The 20,288-nt window shown below is 49.3% G+C and overlaps 1 long non-coding RNA gene across 1 annotated transcript in view; it reads left to right on the top strand.

Moving 5' to 3' along the window:
• Window positions 1-12,091, top strand: part of LOC147670581 (uncharacterized) — a 140,695-nt gene extending 128,604 nt beyond the window's left edge. Inside the window, exon 3 of the long non-coding RNA XR_015303653.1 lies at window positions 11,398-12,091. This is a non-coding gene — a long non-coding RNA (uncharacterized LOC147670581). The remainder of the gene's footprint in view (window positions 1-11,397) is intronic.
• The last annotated feature ends 8,197 nt before the right edge of the window (window positions 12,092-20,288 follow it).

The raw sequence follows: 20,288 nt of genomic DNA, 5'->3' as shown, positions 1-20,288 counted from the left end.
TGTGGTCCAGAATTTTGACATACTCCATTCTCCCCCCTCATATGGGTCATACTGTTACTGGGTTGATAATGCCTGGGGGTAAAATTTATTTACCAAGATTACGGGCTGGTCGTATTAGGTCGCCTCTATCCTTTCCTTTCGGCCATTATAACTCCTCTACTATTTTAGCATGTACAGGTGATGAATTTTCAGCTCCGACTTTGATTCACTTTATCTTTTTATGCGGGCGTTTGTAGCAGTTTACTAAGCAATATTTAAGATCAGTTTTGTACAGCAAGGTTCTAAACAATTTGGACTAACTTTGTATTTTCTGCTAAAGAGTGCAACTGTTTGCGTCTGTTTGCCACTGGAAACGTGTGCTATTCTGACATTATACTTATTGTCCGTTACATTTTCTTACTTGTTTTTAGGCACTTAAGATCTAATGGCAACATACAAATATGTTTGTATGTAGTACTGTGAAGCGTTTTTAACATTATGGGTTGTATACTTTTTTTAAGTTGTTTGTAATATTTATTTTACTTTTATGGCACTTTGTATTTAGCCGAATAAAGCTTGATTATTTGACTTATAGGAATTCACAAAAATATGCCTGGAACCCCCTGGAAACCATAGTTCTAAAACGTTTGTGAATTCCATTTTCATATGAACAAATATATAAGTATATATTTGCTCAATCGAAATATGCTGAGCAATTGAAAATTCAATTTTATACACACATGCCTCTCCACACCCCCCCCCCCACTCCCCCCCCCCCCCCCCTCCCCCCTCCATCTCCTTTATTTCAGACCCTGGAAAAAGTTCTACTTCTTCCATTGGCTGGAGTTCACTCCCAACTTGTTCTATTATGGGAAGAGATGGCGGAGGAGTTTGTCAACAAACTGGACTATAGAAATTTGGTGGGGGTGCAAAGACTCACAGGGCATTGAAAACTTGGAACTATTGCTTCCCATCTACTTTCTGCCCCATTGTGTAGAGTTGTAGAAATGTTGGCAAATCAGAGTTGTGCTACAAGGTAATATAAATTATGTAAAAAAAGAACATAATCAGAGAAGCTGTTATCAGAGCTCTGACATAAGGACAGCACTAAAATAATTTGCCATCTCCCTACCTGGCACCAAAAGGGACACACCTATATATATATATTTTACGGGATGGTCATATTTCTGAAGCACCATGTCCCTAGGGCAAGTAAATAGTGTTTAACATTTCACACCCCTGTGATCCAGTTGCAGATTTCTTTTGTTGCGTGTTTAAACAGAAATCACATATACATTGCATCACAGCCTGTTTGTCGATTTGTAAACATTGCAGAAGTTCTGATTTAAAACAGATAATGAAGAACGTTTTTGCCTTTTATTGGTTTGTTAATAGCCCAATTATTTTTACTATGCGGTATCCATCTCCTTTCTAACTTGCATTCCAGTCTGTTTTGCCCTGCAGTTAAAATGGGTAGAAATAAGCTTGTCGGTGCTGTAAAAGGGAAGGCGGGCTGAACATTTCACAATTTGCATAGGACATAAGAGCACGGAAATGTCCATTATTTGATGAGTGCTATTTTAGACTTTCTTTTAAATTGGGAAATGTTTTCAGTTTTCTTTTAACGTTCACCTAACATGCATGATAAGTGAAAGATTTTTACTTGTTCTTTGTGTTGCTATAAGATTAATATATGCAAATGTATATTTTTGTTTGACACAATCTTGAAAGTCGGAAGTAAGAAGAGAGAAAGAGCAGCACATTTTAACTATGAGTGGACTCAGTAAACGACAAGCAGCTCAGATTAGCAGTCATTACAAAACACAAGGATGTTTTGAGGGAGCTGAGAAAGCTTAGGCTAGGCAAGAGAACAAATTGACTAGGCACATGTCCTTTAGAATTCATCGTAGGTAACTGGGGGATAGTTTTTTGATTTACTTGAAAAACTGAATTAATAGGTGAATGTTACCTTGTTTTTGGTGATAACCAATCAATTTGATGAGGATTCTTGGATATTAGTATGTGCTTCGAAAGTTTTAAAAGAGTTTGCAAAGTTTGTTTTGTCAGATGGAAGATGTGTATTAATAAAGGTCAACTAATCAGCTGTTGCATCAATCTTTATTCTTCAAAACAAGTATGCAGTGTAGTAATCTGGCTGTTTGAAAGGGAATGCAGTGGCACGCATTTTGCTTTGACATTTGGCATTAGCAACTGTCGAGGTAATGTAGAATTTCTGTTGGATACTTCCAACTGCAGATTCTTCACCTTCAGAATATCCAGAGATGCCAGGCTGGAGCTAGAAACATTTTCAGTATAGCTTATGCGTGCCAATAGGTGGCCTTGTGAGGCTCTGCGCCAACTACACTCTGTTCCGAAAGTGATGGCTGGAGTCGCATCAAGGCGCCAGCCAACTGCACTGTCGTCAACACCTTTCTTTCCGTGTCTTCGTACGCACATCCGGACCTAGCTCCTTTCATTTTTCTCATCAGTTGACCACCTTTTCTCAACCAAAAAATAATTTAATGTGTGCAAGGAAATGTGTCCCTTCCTTATACTACAGGGTCTAAGCCTTGTAGGTACTGTAGCTAACAAATGTCTGTGACAGATCCCGATGAGGCTTCTCTATTGTGTTTGGGGTCACTACACCATGCTGTGTATGGAGTGTTCCCTAATGCACCAGAAGACTATCCAGAAAGCCAAGTTGCGAGTGTTGACAGAAATCCTGCAAGGGTTACTCGTACTCAAAGTGGAGGACTCTGGCCCACTCCCTCTCTTAGGTCTGGCTGTGACAGGTCATCGCCACAATTCAAACCTTCAGGTAAGTTAAAATCCAAAAAGAAACCTAGGAAGTCCAATTGGGCCTCATCTCAGCCTTGCCAGACTCTGAGACGTTGCGAGAATGTCAAGGCTTCCATGGTTTCGCTCCAGTTCCTAGGTCCACCTGGGACTCCATAACAGATTGAGGCGTTTAAGGAGGCAATGCTCCACATGTTCAGCACCCCGTCAGCTCCTTCTTGCACGCCTTCAGGCTACATGGTTTTGCGAAGGCCTCCGTCTAGTTACCACCAATGGGGTCTGCTCTCGGTGCAGTCTGTGCCATACCTGACCCATTTGGGTTCTGCTCCAACTTTGGTGCTGGCTCCACTCCTGACAATATGATCCATGCCTGTTTTTGCCATGTCGAATCCAGCAACTACTCCACTGATGCCAAAGGAGGGTCTTCATCCAATTCCGTGTGATTCTGAGCCAAATCGGGCTCTTTCTCGGCTGAGGCCCCGCTCGAGCCTCAGTCCCTACATGGTATGAACAGTATGGTAAGAAGATGTTCTCCTCACTGAGTTTGGGGTTGCTGTCAGTTAAAGCCGCGTGCCTCTCGGGCCGTTATTCCCACTCTCTGTGGGACACGACGTGCTGCCACAATGTCCGGAGGAGGCCCAGACTAAGCTCGCCCAAGCATTTGCGGAGGGTCGAGATGCGGCACGGTATTCCATCTGGTGTGGACTGGATACAACGGACTCGCTAGGCAGGGCGATGGCAACAACGGTGACGATTCGTCGCCACGCCTGGCTGGGTCCTTGGGCCTGTCGGCCCGCGCCAACAAACTGCTGCCTTTCATTCTTTTTGTGGCCAAGGAAGGGGCGCCCCCTCATGTCCTGCCAGCCGCGGGCCGCAGAATAACACGGTGGCGTAAGTGGTAACCGCCGTGGCGGTGCCCGGGGACAACGATGAGGCCAGTCCACATCCACCCCCGCAGCATCCGCCTCAAAGCCCTCCTAGTCCAAGCTTTCAGGCCCATTCGATGCCAATGGGGGGCAGGGTTCGCCATCACCTCCTCCACTGGTGCTCCATCACATCGGACAGGTGGGTGCTGCAAATCGTCCGAAGGGGCTACTCCCTTCCCTTCGAGGTGACCCCTCCAGCCATGCCACCGCCCGCAGTACCACCGCGTGTTGGGGGATCAATTACAACTTCTGCAAGAGGAAGTTACGGCCCTCTTGGCCAAGGGGGCCATCGAGCGCGTTCCTGGGCCAGAAGTAGGGTGTGGTTGCTACTCTCACTACTTTCTGGGTCCCATGAAGTGCAAAGGGGGCCTACGCCCTATCTTGGACCTGCGGAACGTCAACGGCTTCCTCCGGAAGGAGAAGTTCAAGATGCTGTCACTGGCTCAGTTCTTAGCTGCCCTGGACCCAGGAGACTGGATGGTAGCGTTGGACTTGCAGGACGCTTATTTTCACATCCCCGTCCTGCCGGCCCGCCGGCGCTACCTGCGGTTCACGGTAGGCCACGAGCACTTTCAGTTTACCGTGCTCCCCTTCGGCCTTACCAGCGCCCCACGGGTGTTCACGAAAGTGATGGCGGTGGTCGCAGCTCATCTGCGCAGGTTAGGGGTTCCAGTCTTCCCCTACCTCGACGACTGTTTGTTGAAGGCAGGTTCGCCCCAAACCGTCGTCAGCCACCTCCAGACTACCGCCGATCTCCTGCACCTGCTGGGGTTCTCCATCAATGTGCCGAAATCACACCTGTGTCCCTCTCAGAAGCTCCTCTTCATAGGAGCCGTTCTAGACTCGGCGCAGTTTCGGGTTTATCCTCCCGAAAAGCGGGTTCGGGATATTCAGGCTCTGATTCCGATCTTTCATCCGTTATCCCGGATCTCGGTTGGGTTGACACTGCGGCTTCTCGGGCTGATGGCCTCCTGCATCCTTATGGTGCATCACGCCAGGTGGCGAATGCAGGCTCTGCAGTGGGACCTGAAGTTTCAGTGGGCCCAGCATCAGGCCAACTTGTCCGCACATGTCTTGATCTCAGAGGGCACTGCAAGACTGTTGCAGTGGTGGCTCACGGACCGCAATTGGGTCAGCCGCAGATCCCTCTCCCTACCCCAACCGGAGCACGTAGTTGTGACGGACGCGTCCCTCCAGGGCTGGGGGGTGCTACATGGGAGAGGCGGAGATCAGAGGCCTCTGGTCTCCGGCGGAGTCCTGGCTTCACATCAACCTTCTGGAGCTACGGGCGATCCAGCTTGCACTGAAGGCATGCCTCCCCTCTGTCCGGGGGAGTGTAGTGCAGGTGTTCATGGACAACACCACCGCCATGTGGTACTGCAACAAACAGAACGGGGTGGGGTCGTGGACCCTATGCCAGGAGGCTCTGCGCCTCTGGCAGTGGCTAGAACATCAGGGCATGACCCTGGTGGTTCAACACCTGGCAGGTTCCCTGAACTCCAGGGCGGATGAACTCAGCCGTCGGTGCATGATGGATAACGAATGGCGTGTGAACTCGGACGTGGCGCAAGGCCTCTTTCAGCAGTGGGGGAGAGTCTTGGTTGGATCTATTCGCCACAGAAGAGAATGCGCAATATCATCAGTTCTGCGCGTTGGAATTTGTAAGGCGGCACTCGCTCGGAGACGCTTTTCGTCGCGAGTGGAGCTGCGGTCTGTTGTACACCTTTCCGCCTATACCACTTCTGCCCAGAGTGCTGAAGAAGATCAGGCGCGACCGGGCCCAAGTCATCCTTGTGGCTCCGGGCTGGGCACGAAGATACTGGTATCCCGAGCTACTCAGCATGTCTGTCGATCCCCCCCGATTCGTCTGCCTCTTCAGGAGGACCTTCTGTCGCAGCAGCAGGAGACGGTCCTCCATCCAAACCTGTCCAGTTTCCACTTACATGCGTGGAGATTGAGCGGCGGCAGTTGAGGCCATTTGACTTGCCTCCTGAAGTATGTAATGTGATTATGGCAGCCAGGCGTCCCTCCACAAAATCGGTATACGCCTGCAGGTGGAACAAATTTGTGGCATGGTGCACAGCAAAGGCTGTGGATCCCCTTTCTGCCCCTCTTTCAGAGGTTCTCCTCATCTTTCTCTTGCCCAGCAGGCCTCTGCTCTGGGCACTCTGAAGGGCTACCTCTCTGCCGTTTCCGCCTCATTAAGGCTCCCTGATCAGCCCTCTTTGTTCAAGTCCCCAGTTGTAAATAGGTTTTTGAAGGGCATCACTTCTATGTTCCCTCCTGTCCCTTTCGTGATGCCTCAGTTGGACTTGAACCTTGTTCTGACTTATCTGATGTGCACTCCCTTCGAGCCACTTCATAACTGTCCTCTTCGTCTCCTTACTCTTAAGACTGCATTCCTGGTTGCTATCACCTCTGCCAGGAGAGTGAGTGAGCTCCAGGCTCTAAACCTCCTTTCCTTTCTGTCCATCTGGACAAAGTTGTGTTGCGGACGCGACCCTCTTTCCTGCCCAAGGTAGTCACAGCCTTCCACATCGGGCAGTCCATCACCTTGCCCACCTTCTTTCCGCCTCCCTTGAAAGAGAAAGAGAGGCTCCACCATCTGGACCCAAAACGTGCACTCTAATTCTATCTGGATCGCACACGCCAGTTCCGGGTGGATAACCAACTCTTTGTTGGTAACGTGGGCGCTAAGAAGGGTCGGGCGGTGCACAAGCGAACCATTTCTAGATGGGTCGTCTTGTGCATTGTTACTCTCTGGGTAGAAAGGAGCCTCCTGTGGGGCTATGTGGCCATTCCGCTCGGGCCACGGCGGCTACTACTGCCCTGTGTCGGGGAGTCCCCTTGCCAGACATCTGTCAGGCAGCTACGTGGGCCTCGCTGCACACGTTCGCAAGACACTACTGCCTGAACAGCCAAGTCCGGAGAGATAGCTTTTTCTGCCGTTCCTTTCTCCAGGACTTTCTGGTGTAATCATTGGTTCGCAGACCCACCACTGGGGTTTGTATTGCTGGGGTATCTATTCTAAGGTAAGGAATCTAATACTAACCTGTTTCTTTCAGATGCACAAGTAACTTACCTTTGGTAACGATATATCTGTAAGAAATAGTAGTTAGTATTAGATTCCTTACCGCCCCACCCATCCTCCCCGTTCTGCGAACCGATATCTAGGGTCAAGGTTCACCCCTTTCAGGGCCCTAGTTTCTTGGCACCAGTGTTGGTTTTTATCATGGCTCTGCGTTTCTGGCGCGGAAAAGCTGTGTAGAAGAACTGACGTTGGCGCGCGAGGGCGGCGTCTAAGTACTCCGGCGTCTAAGTACTCCGGCGTCTAAGTACTCCGGCGTCTAAGCACTCCGGCGTCTAAGCACTCCGGCGTCTAAGCACTCCGGCGTCTAAGCACTCCGGCGTCTAAGCACTCCGGCGTCTAAGCACTCCGGCGTCTAAGCACTCCGGCGTCTAAGCACTCCGGCGTCTAAGCACTCCGGCGTCTAAGCACTCCGGCGTCTAAGCACTCCGGCGACGTCATCCCGGTGCCAACGACGCGACGACGGATGCGGAGCCGCAGACGACGCCTACCGACACGCAAGGGTGCTGCTACGCGAAAGTTTACGGATCCAGTCTGACGCCTGGGGGTATTCTAAGCTAAGAAATCGAATACTAACTACTGGTATTTACAGCTATATCTTTACCGAAGGTAAGTAACTTGTGCATTAGTCCTTCCTTAGCACCTTCCTGTCTTCTTACCTCCCATAAGGACTGACCCTTTTACATGTGTTCTAATTCTGGAGCTTTGTTTAGCAGTTCCAAGAACTATTTACTTAAATAATGTACACAGCACTCGTGGGACGCCAGCATCAGTAATGGCGACTGCTTCCTAACAGACTTTTCATTTGCATTTCTTGTTTTCTGTGCGGCTCACCGCAATAATTTTAAATTATTTACTTTACATTTATTTACAGAGGTGGCCGCATGGGTATGCGCAGCTTGCCAAACTCTTTGCTGCTCAGTCGTGTTTTAGTAACTCCGCTCGTCGCCTGCTTAATGGGTGTAGTGCTACATAAATGCGCCCCCCCCCCTCCGCTGCACAGATGCCCGTAAAAGGAGCGCTGTCTTAATTAAAGAAATCTGCTTGTTTTGTTTAAAAGCGCCCTATACCGCGCTTCAGTGGCGTCACTAGGGTTGGTGTCACCCAGTGCAGGTAACTCATGGTGTCACCCCCTCACGACTTACATCATGAATCCATGATGCCCCCCCCAGATACCCTTACACAGCTTTACACCGGGACTAAAATGCACATGGCACCCGCGTGTCATGTGCAGCTACACACATGTCCTGGACAGTACAGGACACACACACTACGCATGGCACCAGTCTACCCATGCCCAGTTAGAGACAGGTTTACTGGCAGCACAAGAACCCTACATGCCGGTTCAGGGCTACACTGTTTCCGGGCATAGCATGTTACGTCTGCACGGACTCAGAAAGATGCGCACAGTAACTTATGGAAACATGTCACCCAGGTGCAACTCAGTCAGTGGGCAGTACGTTACACTTGCACACAATAGCGCAACTACAGACTAAAGCAGTTTACTGGGTATATTGCACGCTCAGACACAAGGAGCACAGGTTGTAATCACCAAAGGGCATAGTTTCAAACACAGCGAAGGGAAGAATGGGGGTGCCACTTACCAGCTGTAGAGGAAGACAAGCGTGCACCTGGTGCTGCAAAACCCTGGTTCACTTCCCCAGGTCGGTTAGCCAGAGTTCAGCCTGCAGGGACTTCTTTTTCCTTTGGTTTTCCTGAAATGATTCCTCTTGCCCGCATCGCATGAATCTCAGGGGCGGAATCTATCCTCCCCTTTCTTGGTGTTGGGTCGGGTAAGATTTTTGAGGCCTTGGAGTGTTTAGTACGCCACTTTTCTCTTGTAGCACACTGTTTGCTACCTCTCACATTTTGTTTGCTTAAGAAACTTCCACAAGTGCCACCATTGCCTATGTAACGTTTGTTCTTGTGCTTGAGTGTCTGCCATATTGTGCAGTATTATACCTCTAATTGTACTTTGTTTTCTCTTGTAACCTGCACACGTCACATTTTCCTCCTGTATTGCACCGTTTGCTACCTCATATATTTTGTTTGCTCACAATTGTCACTTTTGCCACATGTAACTTAACGTTTGCTTTTGTAATTTGTTCACTTGTTTTTTTCTCCTAATGTATCATTACAGTTCCTATTGTGAAGCGCTCTGAAGCCTTTGGGTACAGTCTGCGCTATATAAAAATGCATAAATAAACTGTTGGGGCTCGAGGACCGGTAACTGCAGGAAGGGCTGGGGGAGGGGCCCTCTAAATGTCTCCCCCTGGAGCGTTAGGAGAGGCAGGAGAAAGCCATCCATCACTGTGGAGACAGGCATGGGCAGACTCCAGCACTAGTGGGCAGCAGCATCCAGACTCCTGCACTAGCCCCGAAGGTGCTGCTAGGGCCTGTGTTACGTCCCTAAATATTCTCTATCACTTCAACCAGGATTCAATCCTGTGGCCCTCCAGTTACAGACTCGGACCTCTAATAGAGGTTTCAAAAAAAAAGTTATGGAATATTTGGGGGTTGATTTACAAGCCCGTTGCGCCGCCAGTGCCTCACTTTTAAAATGGGATAGTGACGTACCGGTGGCGCAAGCGACTTGTAAAGAAGCTCCCTTTTTTTACCCACGCCTTTGACCCTGATCCACGCTTACTCGCCCCGTCCCATTGTGCAAGACCCTCAAGCAGGCCCTGCAGACAAGCTCATACCAAAAGTGGTTCACATTGTTAATTTTATCCGATGGATTAGGAGGGTGAGTCCAACAGTCCAGGGACAGTATCTTAAGAGGCTCAATCTTTTACACTCTTTCTTTCCATCCATTTTCTCTCTTTTCTCACTGTCTTCAGGCCCCCCCACTGTGCTTACTTCCATACCTCTCGTGTAGCTGGAGACAGGCAGCGGACCTCCACCTTCAGAATCAGCCTCCTTCAGCTCCCTGTTGAAATGTCTAACCAGATAAAGTGCCAGTCAGGCCCTAGGATACTGGCTTCGAGTGCCGATGTTCTCCTGCTTTTAAGACGTCACAGTGTAATTGCGCGCGTACACTAAACTCATAGTCTCACTTTTAGTGCATGACCTATAGACAGCACTATTTGGAAATGGAGCGATGGTTGCCTTTCCCTATTTTCCAGATTTGCTATCTGTAACGAATATAATGAATGGGAGATTTTTCAAGTTAAGTGTCTGTGCTCGATACAGTGTAGACTGTAGAGTCTGAAAAATAGGCTCACAGTTCTGCTCAGGTACACCATTCCTCTGCTTCTGCATTCCGCCTCCCAGAACAATATGCTGCTGTGTGCTCCCACTGCCAAGGGCAGGAAACAGGAGCCCTTGTTGCCTGGCACGATGAGGCAGGAGGCCGGGCTTCTGGAGAGCATTAGCAGTCCGCGCTGTTTACACTTGTAAAGAAGCAAATGGATTTTTAAAACGTCAGGTCCGGGAGCCACGTCACGACGTGAGTGACGTTTCGAACGTCATTGACGTCCGGATGCCAAAGTCGTAGCCTAATTGGGACAATAATCTTGGCCGACGGCCGGGTAAGAATCGACAGACAGAAATATTGTTTTGCATTTTGGTGTCACAGTCAGTGACACCAAAATGCAAAACAATATTACTGTCTGTCGAACCTTACCCAGCCGCCGGCCAAGATTATTGTTGACACGGACCATGGTGTCACCCCTTTTAATGGTGTCACCCGGTGCGGTCCGCACCCCCCGCACCCCCCTAGTGACGCCACTGCCGCGCTTTCACGTTGATGACGGCTGCGCTCCCTTCTTTAGATTCGGCTCGTCTAAAGAAAGGTTTGCGGCCGCTGTTAAAGGGAAACCGCGGCATGGGGCGCTTTTACAAAAAAAAGCATTTGTTTGTCAACTTGATAAGCAGATGCTTTTTTTGTAAATGCTCCCCATTGAGCGATTTCACTTTATTGGCAGCCGCACGCCTTTCTTTAGACGAGCTGAGTCTAAAGAAAGGGGCGCAGCTGCCATTAACGTGAAAACGCAGCAAGGGGCGCTTTCCAAAAATAGCATTTGCAATGCATTTGGGGAGAGGATGTAGCCTTACGGCTAGAGTGGTCAACTTCGAAGCAGGGAAACCGGGTTCGAGTCTCTGCAACAACGCACAACATCCTGTGATTTTGGGTAAATCACTTAATCTCCCCATGACCAACAAAAATGAATGTGTCTGTTTGTAATGCAACTGGTGCTCTGTAAATCTCTCGGATACCTGATATCTTCGGGTCTAGTACACGCTATATAAAACTGTAAAAAAATAATAAAATTTAAAAAATAGGTCTCGCATTTGAAAGAGTTTAGGCTATTGGCATTGTCCTGTACAATGCCAATAGCTCAAACATTTGTAAATGCGAGACCTATTGCATTGCCAATGCTTGTTTTTTATTATAAAGAAACTCAAAAAACTGCTTTTAGATCGTGAACTGGCACAGTTTCTTTACATCATATCAAATGCCTAACTTTTTCTTTAACCTTATAAATACAACTTAAATCCTGTCTCTACACAGGACACATATGGTAAAGTAAATGCAGTTTCTTAGAAATCAATTGATTCTCTTTACTAAATAAAAAAAAAAATGATTTGTATCTTACTTTGTTTTAGGATTGGTATCGGAAACCGTGACACTTGGTGATCTTCTGCTGTGTGGTAGGATTTCCAAATAGTATGATTCTTGAAGATTAAGTTCCTTCAATGGATTCAGCGTGAGCCATCTTCGTGTGCTGTTTCGCAACTCTAAGGTATGCAAGCTTTTTATTTTCAAATAATCAGGCAATTGAAGCCTTGGTGCCTACTGTGAAGTTCCAGGAAGTTTGTATATTTTCTCAAACGGACAAAATAGCCACAAATGTATGGTGTCTGAAATTCCGTTTTTGTAGTACTTGGTTATTGCACAGTACAGTGGTAGAAATCGCATCTCTGGTATATATAATGCGTAATAATGACATTTAGTAGTTGGCATCATGTAGATCATTAGTAGATTATTTTTCTCATTATGTCTGCTCTAAATATCAAATTAGGAGGAGAAAATTTAGGAAAACCTGACGTCTAATTTAATTTTTTTTTTTTTTTTTTTTTGTAAAACCTTTATTAATTGAAAAAGTACACCGCTGTTTAGCCATACATCCCGGAGGCCAGGCAGCATTGAGGTGGCATGAAAGGTCGTGTACAATACTGTGCACAGAAGCAATCAGGTTTAATTTTCAATAGCATCAAACTTAGAATGAATTAACCATAGAATAAGAAGCCCCGAGAAGGGCTAAACGAAAAAGGCGTGCGCAAAGCACGAAAAGAAGTCAAAGAAAAAGAACGAAAAAGATTGGCTAAGGACAGTACAGAAGCAGTGGAATTACGCAGCGGGAGGGGGCCGAGGGCCGCACACCCAGGACAGCATACAGCAACAGTGCCTACAGGGAGACATGTGGGGGGTTAACACACCAGGAGTACACCATCTGGAATTGTGGGGGAGGGGGGGGGGGGAAAGGGCCCTACGGGGAGGGCTGGACGTCAGAGTCAATCTCTATTGGGGGGTCACAGATGTCACCTCTATAGGAGTTCCAGGCACCCCATACGGACCTCCACATCTTAGGTTTGCCCCTGGCCACGTATACTGTCTTCTCACGCAGCATGCACCAGTCCATGATGGTTTCCCACACACTGAGGGAGGGAGGAGCAGGCGCACCCCATTTCTGGGCGATGTCCCTCTTGGCCACCATGTTACCCAGGGTGACCCAACGGGTCTGGGCCACACTGTAATCATTCGGACACCATACATTGAGGAGGCATCGCCGGGCCTCAGCCGGCAGGGCCACTCCAGTCACTTCTTCCATCACCTCATGCACTCGTGTCCAATACCGGGCAATCTCGGGACACTCCCACATGATGTGTAGGAAAGTAGCAAGCATACCACAACCCCTCCGACACAGGCCGTCCGTGGAAAGTCCCATATGTATGAGTTTAGGGCCAGTGACATACACCCTGTGTAGTATTTTCCGCTGGACTAGTCGGAGTCGTGCTGATATGGCCACCTCCCTGGGGGAGGAGACCGCTGATTGCCACTCCTCATCGTCCATCTCTATACCATCTGTCACCCAGTGCAACCTCAATCGATCAAGCAAATCCACTCTCACATTGATGAGCTTTTTGTACGTCAGGGAGATAGCGCCGTCCGGCATGTGGCCGTCCAGCACCCGATCCTCTAGGGGTGATGACTCAGGGATTGCATCTTCTTCCGTCACGTGAGGGGAGAGAGCATGACTAAGCTGGGCGTGCCGGAAGTATTCCGTCTGCGCCAGCTGAAACTCGGACTGTAGCACGTCAAACGACTTGATCCTCCCCCTCGCCATCATGTCACCGACCTTAGATATCCCAATGGTGTCCCACCGGTCAAAACCCTTGGTTTTCCACAGCTTTCCCAATAGGTCCGAGTCATAGAGGGGGGTGGCCAAAGTAATTCTATCTTTCCAGCCCAGGGTGTCAGTGACCGCGCGCCATATACGCACCATCGTCTTGGTAGGGCCCGTCAGCTTCCGGTCTAAGGACCTAGAGTATAGGGCCCTATAATAGTTCCCGTCATTAACTAGCCACCGGTCCATCGCGAAGCCCGGGTTGGTCGCCGGGCCATAAAGGCCGTGGTTAATGGCCGCAAGCTGAGACGCCCAATAATAGCGTCGCATATCAGGCAGGGCAATACCCCCGTCGTAACACGGTATGGTCAGTTTGAGCAGCGAGATTCGCGGCCTCCCATCCCACAGTAGCGCACGCTGCAAGGATTCGATCTCACCAAAATATTTGGCCGGGACTGGATCCTGGGTGTTTTGCAACGCGTAGAGGAAGCGAGGCAGCGCCATCATTTTAAATAAAGCGGCTCTGCCCATCAGGGAGATCGGGAGCTTCTTCCATCCCTTGACATCCCTGCGGAGACGTTCGAGCGGTGGCAGGAGATTCTGTGAGTATCGGGCTCGAGGGTCACGCGATACGTATATGCCCAAATACCGGAAGCCCTGCTGGGCTATCTGTATTGAGCATCCGCGGGGGAGGCGCGGAGTGTCTCCATACAACGTGTACAACGAGGATTTAGACCAGTTGATCACCAAGCCGGAATGTCTCCCGAAGGTACCCAACAGGTCAAAAACCACTATAAGCGAGCGGCAAGGAGAGGTGAGGTACAAGAGGATGTCATCCGCGTAAAGAGACACTCGGTCCTCAAAACCAGGTGACCACGTAATCCCGGAGACATCAGGGTGCGTCCTGATCCAAGCCGCCAGGGGTTCCAGCGCCAAGGCGAACAGGAGCGGCGAGAGCGGACAGCCTTGTCTAGTGCCCCTATGCAGCGCAAAGGAGGCCGACAGTCGGCCATTAACGGCCACGTTAGCCAACGGCACGGAGTACAGCAGCCGGACCCATCCAATATAATCGGGCCCAAACCCGAATTTGGCTAGGACTGCCCACAGGTAATTCCACTCCAGCGAGTCGAATGCCATAGTGGCGTCAAGGGAGGCGAGAACTGTGGGGTCGCGAAGCAGGTGAGCACGTGCCATGACCGCGTGGAGCCTCCTCAGGTTGAGCGCCGTATTCCGGTGCGGTATGAAACCAGACTGGTCCGGGTGAACCAAGTCCGCGATCACTCCCACCAGCCGGTTGGCCAACAGTTTGGCCAGGATCTTAGGTTCGGCGTTCAGAAGCGAGATGGGCCTGTAAGACCGACACAAATCACGTGGCTTCCCTTCCTTGTGGATCACCACAATGGTGGCGAGTCTCTGGTCAAGGGGGAGTTCCCCCTTCTCGCGGGCTTCCAGGAACATTTTGCGCAACGGTATGGCCAGCGCGTCTGCCTTGAGTTTATAAATCTCGACCGGGATACCGTTGGGTCCCGGCGCTTTGCCGGAACGCAGCGAGCGGATCGCCAGGGCCACCTCATCCACTGACAGGTCTCGATCCATGTCTTCCCGGTCGAGTTCCGAGAGGCAGGGAAGGTCGATGCCCTCCAAAAACGAGGCCGAAACAGACTCGGAAAGAGGATTCGCGGAGGAATATACCCCTTCGAAGTATTCAGCGAAGGACCCAACTATAGCCGCCGGGTCAGTTAGGGATAAACCATCCCCACCCACCAATTCCGGGACCACCCGGGACGCCAGTTCCCGTCTATCCAGCCACGCCAAGAGCTTGCCCGCCTTATCACCTGAGTCATATATCCTGCCCTGTTGTTCCCTGCTCAGGGCCCTCGCTGCGTCAGTGGTGGTCGCCCGGAGCTCCGACTGTTTAAGGGAGAGGGCGTGAATCAAGTCGGGAGATGGGTCCAGCTCCAGTTGGGCATTCAGGTCAGCAAGATCAGATTCCAGCCGCACCACCTCCTCATCCCGGCGGCGGCGAGCCTCCGCAATCAGGGAGAAGGCCTCGCCACGAAGTACAGTTTTAAAGGCCTCCCAAAGGGAGACGGCTGAGTCAACGGAGCCAGTGTTTTCGGCGAAGTACCGGTCCATGGCTTTAGTCAGGAGGGCCCTAGTCTTCGGATCGCGAAAATACCCCGGGTTAATGGGAGCTACTCGCGAGGACGCGGTTATCTGGAAATCGAAAGAGACCCAGACCGGGGAATGATCAGAGATGCCCCTGGCTAGGAGACGCGCAGCGGATACAGATTGTGCCTGGGCAGCCGGGGTGAGGACGTAGTCTATTCTAGAGAGGCTACCATGGGCTCCCGAGAGGAAAGTGTACTGTCGCTGGGTAGGGTGCAACAATCGCCAACAATCAATCATCCCCATGGAACTCAAAAATTCAGGCAACCAAGACTGGGAAGGGCGGAGATCCCTGGGTGGATAGCGGTCCAAGTCCCCGGAGACTACGGAGTTGAAGTCCCCACCCACCAGCAACAAGCCCTCGGGGAGATCTAAAATGGCGCCTCCCAGGTCCCTGAAAGTAGTCTCCTGCAACCCCGGGGGAACATAAACTGAAACCAAAACTAGCGTGCGGCCCTCCCATCTGCCCACCAACGCCACGTATCTGCCTCTATCGTCAGCAAGTACGGACTCCACCTCCAACGGGAGGGACGAGCGCACCATGATGCCCACCCCTCTGGAACCCGAGGAGAACCCTGAGTGTGCCACCATTTTGTATCCACGTCTATCTAAGGCCTTACAGGCATGCCCCACCAAGTGGGTCTCTTGTAGAAAAACCACATCAGGCGAACAGCGCTTGAGCATCTGCAACACAACACCCCTCTTAATACGGTCCCCCAACCCATTCACATTCCAGCTCAGCAAATTAAGAGATTTACCCCCCATCGTCAAGGGTGATCCACGTCTCCACCCCCACCCACAACGGCGTCCACAGCGATAACATTGCAGTCCAGTAGTCCCTCAGCCAGAACAAAGAATAAAACAAGGAAAGAATACAAAGAAACACACCCCAACTACCCACCACCCTGCACCTCTGCATTAGACTATAATCCACCCCAACTAGCAGCGTGCCTGTCGCCCTTTAACTAACCTACAAAAAGCCCAAAGAGGAGAAAGGAGGCATCCCATCCCCCCCCGTCATCCCCCATAGTAATTACAAAATGAGTCCAAATAACAGCTGCAATGGCAAAAGCCGAAGTCTCTTACGGCAGCCCATCTCTCGGAAAACAAAGAGACAAGCAATCATTCCTGTGCTTCTGCCCCTCCGGTGGTCTCCTCCGCCTGGTCGGTTGGTTCACGTCGTTCCTGAGGCAGGGTATCGAGCCAGTGTCCCGCATCACTTGGAAAGTCAAAGAAAAAGGTCCGATGGTCACGCTCGATGCGAAGCTTGGCGGGATAAAGCATGGAGTAGCGCAGGCCCATTTCCCTCAGTCTCCGTTTCACCCCGGTAAAGCTCTGGCGCTTTTTCTGGACAGCCTGGGTGAAGTCCGGGAAGAAGTTTACTTCAGAGTTCTGGAAGCGGAGAGGGCCCGCGGTCCTCGACGCTTGCAGGATAGCGTCTCTGTCCCTGTAATTGAACAGCCTCGCGATGATGGGGCGAGGGGAAGCACCCGATTTCGGTGGACCACCCGGGATCCTGTGGGCCCTCTCTACCGAGAAGAACTTGCTCAGGCCCCCCGGTGCCAAGTTCTTGACCACCAGTTCTTCCACAAAAAGCTCGGTCGAGTCCTCCTCGGCCAGTTCCGGCACTCCGGTGATGCGAACATTCTGGCGCCGTGCTCGACCCTCGAACTCGTCCAGGCGACGTGCCAGCATGCCATTAGCCAATTTCAGGTCGCGCACTTCCAGCTGTATGTCAGAAACATCAGTGACCAGGCTGGAGGTCTTGAGGTCCAGCGATTTCACTCGGTCATTCGTCTTCCCGAGGTCGGTCCTGATGAGGTTTAGCTCAATCTTCAGGGAGTCCACCTTGTTGGACAGTTCATCTCGAAGAGTATGCATCTCCGTCCTCACCCCCGTTATCGCTCCCATGACGTCCCGAAGTGTTATCTCGGAGTCGTCCGGCGATTCGTCCCTCTGCGAGTCCTTAGTACGTGCGGTCAGCACCGGTGATCCCCTGGACTGGGAGAATCGCTCCGGAATGGTAGACTGGGACTGGGACGGTTTCACTTTGAGCCGCTGTGATCTGCCTGCGTCCGAGCCGCCCTTGCCCGCCATGTTGGCACTCCCGGGGACGGGGGGACTCCAGGGGCGAGAGGGTCCAGTGCAGTATGCCCAGTGCGCACGGTGCTACTTCCAAAGTCCTGTGCTAAGGCTGCACAGCAGGGTGATCAAGGATCGGCAGCGCCCATCGGGAAGACGATGCACAGGCAGGGAGGTGCCATGCGGAGATACCGCTGTACCCCGCAACGGTCAACAGCGATGTGGGCGGAGCCTCCGGTGTCCGTCGAGCTAACTGAGTCCAGGAATGTCCGATTTTCATTCCGAAAGCGGGTGCCGCCTCGGGACCGGCTTAGCAACCGATTCCCACAATCGTGGGACAGGATAGATCTCAGGATGATTGCGGAGGATCGGGAGGTCTTCGGAGCTCCGAGCTCACGCGGCCATCTTGGTTGGCAGCGAAGCTCCTCCTAATTTAATTTTTTTAATGTTTTTTGCCGGACCTCATTTATTGAATAGTTATCCTCCGTTACTTTATTTTTAATTCAGTTTGCTAGACTGACTGAGCATCCGAAGTAGAGTTTTGTGCATGGTGTTGCAGAGTGAGCTCAAAGGTTCTGTATTCAGGTGTATAATGTACTAGGTGGTGCATGCTGGGAAAAGCAGAACCCAGCGCTTGGGAACAACCTTATTTTCTATTTATTGAAATACTCTGAGAAACGAACTCTCTAGAGTTATAAAACATAGCTTTCAACCTTCACATATTCAGTTCTGTCATTTCACTGATTCACAGAGCTCAAACTGATAATCATTCCTAGTGAACAGAACTCGTGAATTATGTTTGTTAGTTATTAGTTGAATTCTCTCCTGCCCAGTCTGGACATCTGGAATAGTGGCCATGGATTCTTCTTCATTAGTAACTATTTAAACTTAAAAACTTGTAGCTTCGAACAATTTCTGTATTTGATCTTTATTCTTACATTTGCTATATACACTAAAAGGGGAATGTTTTACAGGCAAATGTGAAAGGAACTGGTAAGGCTCTTTCTTCGCTAGAATAAATGTACATTAAAAAGTGTAATTTCTTACAGTTCACTGAGAATGAATGATACTAAAGAATGAAATGCAAATATCTTCCCATGCAGTTACAAACGTAATGTGAATTGTCCTGCAAGTCAGTCAAGATAAAGTTAATTAATGGTTTAAATGATTCAAACTTTACATACTCATCGCGCATACTGTTTCCTATCACAACCCCATGTGTACATAATAAATCTGAATGATGAAATAGTACTTTCTTCCCATGGCACTAATGGCCATTCCCCGTATACAACCTGTACCATGAACTGTTCCAACATTAATTACGTTGCTACAACAACGAAACCGTCCCCATATGATTTACTCGCCAAACTGCTCCACTGCTCCCCCTTTAGCTTCTCCAGTTGTTTTGGTTTACCCATACCTATATTCTGGTCTGCCTTTTTGTTCCTTTTGTTTACTGCTGTCCTAATACACCCCTCCCACTGAATTTGTTCTGAATGGCACCCTTTACGTCTTCCTGTATTTTGTGCCACGCTCACTCCTGTGTCTGGTCCTGTGATCCTCCACGCTCTCTGTCTTTATTACCACAAGCAGAGAGAGAGCGAGAGATATATTTAGCTTCCTTTCTCCTCCCCTCCCGCTCCATCCTGGTCTGATCTCCTTAGCTTGCTGGCATACAGCTGGTTGGTTTTGCTTTTTAGTTTCTTAGCCGCCATTAATTCATTTGTATTACAACATTATAAAGATAAAGGGAAGTAGGATAACCAGTGGCTTATAACAATCCTTGAGGTGTTGTAATGTTAAGTGTTTTGCTGGCAGGTTTGATTTGTCACGCTTCTTAGTCACTGTTGTACTAATGATTCTAGAGACTGCTCCGTATTATATCAGGAAGGGACTTTGTTTCCTAGTGTTAAATGTATCTCCTCGGATTGGCGAGTTTAACTGTTTAATTCAAAACCTCGCATATAGTCCCTCCTTGTTCCTGAAAAGGGTCAGTTAGTCTGGTTGTCTAACCGCTGAAAACCCTTGAGGACTCTCGGATTTATTATTCTGGTAACGAGACTACAGTGGATTTGGGTAGAATATACACCTTTTACCGATATAAAGTAATGAGACTGCCCCAGCAAGTATTTTATAAAAGGAGCTATTGTCAGAACTAGTAACTGACCGTTGATATGTAGTTTCAGGACCCCCATGTTTAAAAATAAAATCCTCGATTGAAACAAACCTTGGTCTTCATTGCCTATATTCTTTACTTACCTTAATTAAAGCCTCTCTCTGTAACTAAATAATTCGTTGCACTAAATAGATACTTTGAAAGTGAAAGCATATGGTTTTACATATTTATCTTGAAATGTAGTCTTTAAAAGAAAAAAAAAGATCTCCATTTTCTCTGGCTATTGTATCACTGAGATGTGATTGCTCGTGTATTGGAATGTGGTAGTGTCACATTACCACACACAAGAGTGCATCTTCTCTTACGCACACACACTCCTATCCATTAAAGACACTAGCACATGCTTTCAGACCATGGTTCTTTCACACATGATCATACACATGTGACATCCCTCACCTTTAAACCATGGCCCCCTCCCCAACAAACACCATCTGTCTCTTGATCTCATTTACTGTGGGACAAGCTTGCACTGCTTCTGTACATCATTGGCATTGTAATAGGTTTAGTGCTTACTCATAATGTGCTGCTGCTTTTACCGTAAATCCTTTTACATTTTATGGAGGTGTATCAAACTCTACTTACGATTCAAGGTGTTCTTTGAGGCTTTCCAGCTAGATTATAATCGAAAATCCCAAAACTTTCTCGGAAATTCAAAATACTAATAGTATTGCTTTATTTAATATTTGTCTGAACCTTTTGCTAAACTGTCTCTTCCTCTAGAG

This window comes from Lissotriton vulgaris, unplaced genomic scaffold (genome assembly GCF_964263255.1).
Source record: "Lissotriton vulgaris unplaced genomic scaffold, aLisVul1.2 SCAFFOLD_2625, whole genome shotgun sequence".
NCBI lineage: Eukaryota > Metazoa > Chordata > Amphibia > Caudata > Salamandridae > Lissotriton > Lissotriton vulgaris.
The sequence above is the reverse complement of the archived record's forward strand: the minus strand, read 5'-3'. Positions and strand labels throughout refer to the sequence as shown.